The sequence below is a fragment of the Chiloscyllium plagiosum genome, unplaced genomic scaffold (genome assembly GCF_037043375.1).
Source record: "Chiloscyllium plagiosum isolate Xiang-an unplaced genomic scaffold, Cpla_swu_hap1 HiC_scaffold_7, whole genome shotgun sequence".
Taxonomy (NCBI): Eukaryota; Metazoa; Chordata; class Chondrichthyes; order Orectolobiformes; family Hemiscylliidae; genus Chiloscyllium; species Chiloscyllium plagiosum.
Genome location: NW_028270145.1, coordinates 106039675 through 106049357, shown reverse-complemented (window position 1 = coordinate 106049357; position 9683 = coordinate 106039675).

Below are 9683 nucleotides of genomic sequence, written 5' to 3'. Positions count from 1 at the left end.
AACCAACTCTCTGACTGGACTGGCTGCACAATTGTCCGTACCCCTCAACTGTGCACATCTCACTGGCTGACCACTGCTTGATTGTGGCCAGCCATTAGTCCCTCCCCTCGAGTGGAAATGATGGACAGAGCTCAGCAAATCCATAACTGACTCAGGCATAGGCTCTGCAGCCCTGCCACATCCAGTCATGAATGGTGTGGACAATTAAATAACTCACTGCAAAAGGCTGTGTTTATGTGTTCCCATTCTCAACGACAGGGGAGGATGGCATATCAATGCAGAAGGAAAGGCTGAAACATTTGCAACAATATTCAGTCAGAAACAGTCACCTAGATGATCCAGTTCGACCTCCTCCAGAGGTCCCCAGCATCACAGTTACCAGTCTTCAGTCAATTCGATTCACTCAACATGACGTCAAGGTACTGTAAAGTCTATGGGCCTTGACAATATTCCAGCAGTCGTACTGTAGGCTTGTGCTCCAATACTTGCTGCACCCCGAGCCAAGTTGTTCCAAGACAGTTACAACACTGACATCTACCTGACAACTTGGAAAATTGCCCAGGGTATGTCTTGTTAGCAAAAAGCAGGCCAAATTCAACCTGGCCAATTCTAAGCCATCAGTCTATTCTCATTCACTGTAAAGTGTTGGAAGGTGTCATTAACTGTGCTATCAAGCAGCACCTGCTTAGCAATAACCTGCTCAGTGACGTCCAGTTTGGGTTCCGCCAGGGCTACTTGGCTCCTGACCTCATTACAGCCTTGGTCCAAACATGGACAAACAGCTGAATTCCAGAGGACTTCCTCAGGATAGTGTCTGAGGCCCAGTCATCTTCAGCTGCTTCATCAACAACTTTCCCGCCATCATGAGGTCAGAAATGGGGATGTTCACAACTCTTCAGATACCGAACGAGTCCATGTTCAAATGTAACAAGATCTGGACAATATCCAGGCATGGGTTGAAAGGTGGCAAGTCACATTTGCACCAAGCAAATGCCAGGCAATGACCATCTGTAACAAGATTGTTCCTTGACATTCAATGGCATTACTGTCACTGAAACACCTACTTTCAACACCCTAGGGGTTACCATTGACCAGAAAATGAACTGGGCCTGCCAGAAAAATACAGTGGCTACAAGAACAGTCAGAGGCTGGGAATACAGCGGCAAGTAACTCACCACCTGACTGCCAAAGGCTGTCCATTACCTACAAGGCACAAGTCAGGAGTGTGATGGAGTACTCCCCACTTGCCTGGATGGGGGTGGCTCCAACAATATTTAAGATGCTTGCTATTTTTCAGGATAAAGCAGCAAGGCATCTAACATCTTCAACATTCATTCTGTTTTACTTGCAAGATACACCTTAGTGACTCACCTCTATTGACAGCACCTTCCAAATCCACAACCTCTACCATCTCGAAGGACAAGGAAGACTACACCACCTCCTGTAGGTTCCCCTAAGCCACGCGAAGCACCCCAACATGGAACTGTATCACATTCCTTTCACCCAATTCCTAGTTCTAAAGTCCATGAGTTGTACCCCCTACCCCACAACACTGGGGGTGTACACATACATGGACTGCAGCCTGTACAAGAAGTCAACTCAACACTGTCTTCTTGAGGGCAGTTAGGGACAAACAGCAAATGCCAGCCCAGCGAGCAACACCCGCGTCCTGTGAAAGAATTCAGAAAAAATCCTGGAGTGATGTAGATGCTTAGTCAATAAATACATTCAGGACAAAATTTCTTTTTGGGCTTTATATGAAAACTATAGGATAGGATAAGGCAGAATAGTTGAACTAGAAAATGGTGATCCAATCGAATGAAAAAGTGCACATAAAAGTGCACATTGTGACCTAGAATCCCTGCAGTGCAGCAAGAGGCCATTTGGCCCATTGAATCCACATCTATCCTCTGAAGAGTATCTCACCCAGACCCAGCACCTCCCCCAACCCTATCCCCATAACCCCACATTTACCATGGTTGATTCCGCTTTCCTGCACACCTTTGGACTGTGGGAGGAAGCTGGAACACCCGAAAGAAACCCACGGGAAGAACATGCAAACTCTGCACAGCCAGTCACCCAAGGCTGGAATCAACCTGGGTCCCAAGTACTGTGGGGCAGCAGTGCTAACCACTGTATCTCTGCACCTTCTTCCAAAGAGGTAAAAACAATGACTGCAGATGCTGGAAACCAGATTCTGGATTAGTGGTGCTGGAAGAGCACAGCAGTTCAGGCAGCATCCAAGGAGCTTCGAAATCGACGTTTCGGGCAAAAGCCCTTCATCAGGAATAAAGGCAGTGAGCCTGAAGGGTGGAGAGATAAGGTAGAGGAGGGTGGGGGTGGGGAGAAAGTAGCATCCCCACCCCCACCCCCACCCTCCTCTCGCTTATCTCTCCACGCTTCACGCTCACTGCCTTTATTCCTGATGAAGGGCTTTTGCCCGAAACATCGGTTTCGAAGCTCCTTGGATGCTGCCTGAACTGCTGTGCTCTTCCAGCACCACTAATCCAGAACCTACTTCCAAAGCCATTTCTTGGGTCCTTAAATAAATTGTCAGTCATTTGGTGATACTGAACTTGAATATTGTGGACAAAGCATACATTTTATTAATTGTTTTCATACAGAGAAACAGAATCATAGATGTACAACACAGAAATGGATTCTTCGGTCCAACTCATCCAGATATCTTAAATTATTTTTGTTCAATTTGCCAGCACTTGACCCATATCCCTCTAAACCCAACCTATTCATATACCCAGCCAGATGGCCTTTAAATGTTGAAACTGTACCAGCCTCCACCTCTTCCTCTGGCAGCTCATTCCATGCAAGCACCATCCTCTCACTTAAATCTATGCCTAGTTTTGGATTCCCTCACCCTGGGAAAAAGACCTTGTCTATTTATCTTATCCATACCTCTCATGATCTATAAACCTCGAAAAGAACCCCCCCCCCCCCACCTCCCCTTAGCCTCTGACACTCCAGGGAAAACAACCCCAGCCTATTCAGTATCTCCCTATAGCTCAAACCCTCCAACTCTGGCAACATCCTTGTAAATCTTTCCTGAAACCTTTCAAGTTTCACAACATCCTTCCTATAGAAGGGAGACCAAAATTGCATATAATATTCCAAAAGTGGCCTCACAAGCTCTTATACTCAATGCACTGACCAATAAAGGCAAGTGTACCAAATACCACCTTCACTATCCTGTCTACCTGCAACTCCACTTTCAAGGAGCTATGAACCTGCACTCCAAGGTCTCTTTGTTCAGCAATACTCCCCAGGACCTTACCATTAAGTGTATAAGTCCTGCTAAGATTTGCCTTTCCAAAATGCAGCACCTCACTGTTATCTAAATTAAACTCCATCTGCCACTCCTTGGACCATTGGCCCATCTGATCATGATCCTGTTGTAATCTGAGGTAACCTTCTTCGCTATCCACTACACCTCCAATTTTGGTGTCATCTGCAAACTTACTAATCATATCTCCTATGCTCACATCCAAGTAATTTATATAAATGTTGCACTTATCAGAACATTTGAAAGAAATACGAAAGGAAAAGGTGGGACAACGTTTTATTATTGTGTAGGAAGAGAATGCTGGGTAATTGGCAAGTAGATTTTTTTTAGATTACATTACAGTGTGGAAACAGGCCCTTCGGCCCAACAAGTCCACACCGACCCGCCGAAGCGCAACCCACCCATACCCCTAACCTAACACTACGGGCAATTTAGTATGGCCAATTCACCTGACCTGCACATCTTTGGACTGTGGGAGGAAACCGGAGCACCCGGAGGAAACCCACGCAGACACGGGGAGAATGTGCAAACTCCACACAGTCGCCTGAGGCGGGAATTGAACCCCGGACTCTGGCGCTGTGAGGCAGCAGTGCTAACCACTGTGCCACCGTGCCGCCCAAGTAGACTCTAATTGGCAAAGGTGTTGCTATGGAGAAAGTCCCATTTCAATGTTGACTTTAATCAAATTAATGAACTCAGGTGAGGCGGCAGAATGTGTTCTGGTACTCCTATCCCACAGGTGTCACTACATTCAGGAGCTGAGAGACAAAGAAAACACTGAAGGGGATTCAAAATGATTGATTGAGTTGAGGTGATTGCAGGAACTCTGTTAGAGCTCAAGCATTTTGTGCAGCAATTCTGATCCTTTTAAGGAATCAGTGATGTAATGGAAGAAAATACTCTCTTCAAATGTTCGAGGAAATTATTTTGAATAACCTCATACCACACCCTGGGACCATCACTTCAGTATGGATGGAAGACCGCACCCTCTGTCAGTGACAAACATGGCCTTTTACACTCAATGTCTCTGATGAATCACCAAGGAGCCTCATCATACTGCAGGGTGTGGTGGATACAGAGCTGTTAAGAAGGAAGGCTGTCATCTCATATTTAACCATGGGTAAAAACAATGACTGCAGATGCTGGAAACCAGATTCTGGATTAGTGGTGTTGGAAGAGCACAGCAGTTCAGGCAGGATCCGAGGAGCAGTAAAATCGACGTTTCGGGCAAAAGCCCTTCATCAGGAATACAGGCAGAGAGCCTGAAGCGTGGAGAGATAAGCTAGAGGAGGATGGGGGTGGGGAGAAAGTAGCATAGAGTACAATAGATGTATTAAACCGTGAAGGCTGAGATATCAAGAGTTAATAACTGTGAACTATCTTTTTAATTGTCTGCTGAGTGTAAGTGATTCCAATCCATTTTATATTCTCAGCTCCTGCAGGCCTGTTTCTCTTCCATTGTTAATTGTTTGAAACTTAGAGCCCACTCCAAGTTGCCCTTGAGAAGCTGGTGGAAAGCTGCCATCTTGAACTGCAGCAATCTATTTCATGTAGGCGCACCCAAAATACTGTTTGGGAGGGAGTTCCAGAATTCTAACTCAATGATGTTGATGGAATGGTGATTTTTTTTTCCGAGTCAGGATGGTGAGTTGCTTGGAAGAGGACTCTATTAGTAAGACGAGCCATGCAGGACTCAAAATGTTAACTCTGTTTCTCTCCACAGATGCTGCCAGACTTGCTGTGTTTCTCCAAAGCTTTCTGCATTTGTTCTGGATTAATAATTAATTGACATTGCCAAGATGCAATCGCCACTCCATTCTTTGTGGATAACTCCCCCCCCCCCTCCCAGGAGCCCTCTCCTACCCAGCCACTCCCCAGAAGAATTGGCTCCAACAGAAGTCCAGCCATTTCTTCAAACTATTACAGGATGCATCCACTGCCTTGGGACTTTCAAAGATTTAGGCTTCCTTGTTAACTTCCCCTTATTCCTTATTCCAGTTTGATGCTTTAGCTTGACACTCATCTTCCTTTGGATCGAGGATGACTTGCCTCCCCTCTGGTTCTGAGATGGTTTGTAAGTCCACTGTGTGATCTTTAGATTCAGCCACTTACAGAGTAGGTGGTACTTGAATGATCATGTGGAGATTTGTGCACTCCCATTGATCTTCTCCACGTGTTCCCGACAAAATTCGTTGATGTTTTCCTGAAGGAAGCTTCTTTATTTTGGTCGATCACCAGCCAGTGACTCGAATGAGTCTGTGGACACGTTTCACCTCATTTAAGGCACATTCCAAAAACCTGTCTTCCAGGGAATGTCCTGCTGTCACCACAGAATTCCAAAGCAAATGTGTGATTGGGCCTTTCACTAAATTCCTGGAAAGAGACAATCTCCTTATGACTATTCCAACAGTGCGGTCAGCTCCTTCCAAAGAAATATCCAAATGGAATGGTCTAGACTGTGTGCACTTTGGGCTGTTTGAGTCTGAGGCCATCATAGTGGAACCCAATCTGTCCTCCCCTGATGCACATGCAGCAAATGCTCTCTTGCGGCACAGTGGTAGTGTCCCTACCCATGGACTAGGCAACCCAGTTTCAAGTCCCAGAGGTGTGTAGTATTATCTCTAAGCAGATTGATCAGAAAAATAAGTTAAACAAAATTTATAAACACAAGCACATTGAGTTGGTCAAAGGACAACTAATCCCTTCCCTAGTTTGGCATCACCTGTCAAATATTTAATCTGTATCAAAGCTTGGTATTGTTCTGTGAATTTCTGGGTTGTTGTTTTATGAAAAAAGTATAGAAGCACTGGAGAGGATGTAAACAATAAGTTTGAGAGAGAACATTGTCAGGGACCCAATGACAGGTGAAGGAGTGAGTGAGTTTGTAACAAAAATGTCAAAGTGGAGCCAACCTTCAAGATCAGAACGAAGCAGGTAAGTGATTGCCTACTGAGAGCTTCTTCAAATCTCTTTCCAAGCTTGCACATAAAATTAAACCAGAGTGAGCTGGAAAATTATTTAAAAATACTGAGTTCATACAAGGGCTGGAAACTGAGAGTCAGAGTGGAGAATTAAAACCAGCAGGGACTTAGAATCGTAGAGATATACAGAAACAGACACTTTGTTCCAACTCATCCATGCCAATCAGATATCCTAATCTAATCTATTCCCATTTGCCAGCACTTGGCCCATATCCCTCTAAATCCTTCCTATTGATACACCCATCCAGATGCCTTTTGAATGTTGTAATTGTACCAGCCTCCACCACTTCCTCTGGCAGCTCATTCCATATGCTTACCACCTTTTGCATGAAAAAAAATGCTCCTTTTAAATCTTTCCCCTCTCACCGTAAACCTATGCCCTCTAGCTCTGGACTCCCCTACCCCAGGGAAAAGTCCTTGTCTATTTACCCTATCCATGACTTTAGCGCGTAATTAGAATCAATGTTCAATTAATCAGATCTACAGGATAAAATTATCATTAATTAACATTGCATGGTAGCATTAAAGTGCAATTTGACCAGCAGGTTGCACTTTAATGCTACCATGCAATGTAAGGTTTTCAGATTGTATGAATTGAGTGTAACATTTCTGTTAATCTCTCTATAAGGTCACCCCTCAGCTTCCGCACTCCAGGGAAAACAGCTTATTCAGCCTTACCCTATAGCTCAAACCCTCCAACCCTGGCAACATCCTTGTAAATATTTTCTGAACCCTTTCAAGTTTCACAAATTAATGGAAATGGAAATTTATAAGGGGTGGGGGTTAGAGAACCAGAGCTGTAGGAGATTTAGATGTCCCAGAATCCAAATGACATCAGAAGACATGGAGTCACATGGGTCCGTTTTCTGTCAAGTTTTTATTTGAATCTAAATTAAGTAAATATGAAACTAAATTGATTGGTTAATTAATTGGTACAGATATAAAAATCTGAGGACAAATTTAGACTTTAGCATGTAATTACAATCAATGTTCAATTAATCAGATCTACAGCATAAAATTATCATTAACTAACATTGCATGGTAGCATTAAAGTGCTCCGAACCTTTTGGTATCTTAAAATATAAGGTTTTCAGATAGTATGAATTGAGTATAACATTTCTGTTAATCTCTCCATAAAGTCAAAGGCAGCTGGGGAAGGCTTCATTTAGTTAGTGAGTTGTATTGTCTCATAAATGAAAGCACAACAAGACAGATGAAGTGTGCATCGTGTTCCATGTGGGAGAAGTTAAAAGCTTATGCTCGAAACGTCGACTCTCCTGCTCCTCAGATGTTGCCTGACCGGCTGTGCTTTTCCAGCACCACACTCTCGATCATGTTCCATGTGACAGCTCCAGGTCATTTTCTGTGCTAAGGATCTATGTAGTCAACTAGAGCAACTCAAGGTCCAGGTTTCAGAGTCTGAGTTGCAGTTTGTATCACTGCAGTGCATCTGTAATGTTGGGAGCTTCATATCTATGGCTTTATTAGGTGTGATCACCCTGGAGTGTTAGGTTATGAATGGGTCACCACTTGGCAGGTAGAGGAGGGCTGGGGAAGTCATACAGGACATCCCTTGCACCCCAATCAGTGGTTATTTTTGAATTCTGGTGCGAGTTTATCTGCGGGGTGAAGCCCTTGTTGTGACAATACTGTAGCTTTAAGAGGTGTATTTTGTCCTGGTTTTTTTGGAGTGGTTTTAAAGCAGAGGTGCTGAGCTCTCTATTAAAAACTCATGAACAGTTTGTGAGGGCTTGGGTTGTTTCTTAAAGCTGGAACAACAGAAGCAGCCTGAATGGGCGTGGCCAAGCTCCCTTACAAGCAGGATTTTTGGTTTTAGTTTTCAGCAATTGTTGCTGGCCTCTTGAAGGAGGGGAAGCTATTGTTTCCCTCTCTCAATTACAGTTAAAAGCCGGTCAAAGCTCTTCCTGCTGGTCAAATTGCACATTCGGTTTTCTGAATGAGGCTTTTTGTTTATGGGATGTCACTATATTGAAACAGTTAATTAATAATAGTTACTGCATCTATTATTTTGCTAAACATTTTGCTACAGCCAAGTCAATTGCTTTCTTTGTCCTTGCTTTTGTTGTATTTTAACTATAGTAAATGAATAAAGTGTGTTTTGCTTTAAATCCGCTAGCTTGACCAATCAAATTGCAACAGAATGAAACACCTGACACTTACCTTTAACATAAGAAAAAGTTAGGGTCCAGGCTATCTTCATAATGTATTTTGAGGGGGTCTGGTCCGGTCTACCACAGACGGTTCAGCTGTTCTGAGTGACACGGTGGCACAGTGGTTAGCACTGCTGCCTCACAGTGCCAGGGACCTGGGTTTGATTCCAACCTTGGGTTAAAGTCTGTGTGGACTTTGCATGTTCTCCTCAGGTCTACATGGGTTCTACCAGGTGGTCTGATTTCCTCCCACAGTCCAAAGATGGGCAGGCAAGGTGGATTGACCGTTGCTAAATTGCACATAGTGTCCAGGGATGTGTAGGTTAGTTATCTTGGCCATGGCCCCTGCAGGGTTATAGGGTTTGGGTGGGATGCATTTCGGAAGGTTGGTGAGGACTTGTTGGTCTGAATGTCCTATGAATTGGCTGGGAGGAAAGCTATAATGACACCACTAGGAAAGCAAGGCTTTTCTGTGACCACAGAGTGTAAATCCACAATGGTATATAGTCATAGAGATGTACAGCACGGAAACAGACCCTTCGATCCAACTTGTCCATGCCGACCAGATATCCCAACCCAATCTAGACCCACCTGCCAGCACCCAGCACATATCCCTCCAAACTCTTCCTAGTCATATATCCATCCAAATGCCTCTTAAATGTTGCAATTGTACCAGCCTCCACCACATCCTCTGGCAGCTCATTCCATACACGTACCACCCTCTGCGTGAAAAAGTTGCCCCTTAGGTCTCTCTCATATCTTTACCCTCTCACCCTAAACCTATGCCCTCTAGTTCTGGACCCCCCGACCCCAGGGAAAAGACTTTGTCTATTCATCCTATCCATGCCCCTCATAATTTTGTAAACCTCTATAAGGTGACCCCTCAGCCTGTTCAGCCTCTCCCTATAGCTCAAATCCTCCAACCCTGGCAACATCCTTGTAAATCTTTTCTGAACTCCTTCAAGTTTCACAACATCTTTCCGATAGGAAGGAGACCAGAATTGCACGCAATATTCCAACAGTTACCTAACCAATGTCCTGTATAGCCACAACATGACCTCCCAACTCCTACTCAATATTCTGACCAATAAACGAAAGCATACCAAACACCACCTTCGCTATCCTATCTTTCTGCGACTCCACTTTCAAGGATCTATGCACTCCAAGGTCTCTTTGTTCAACAACACTCCCCTAGGACCTTACCATTAAGTGTATAAGTCCTGCAAAGATTTG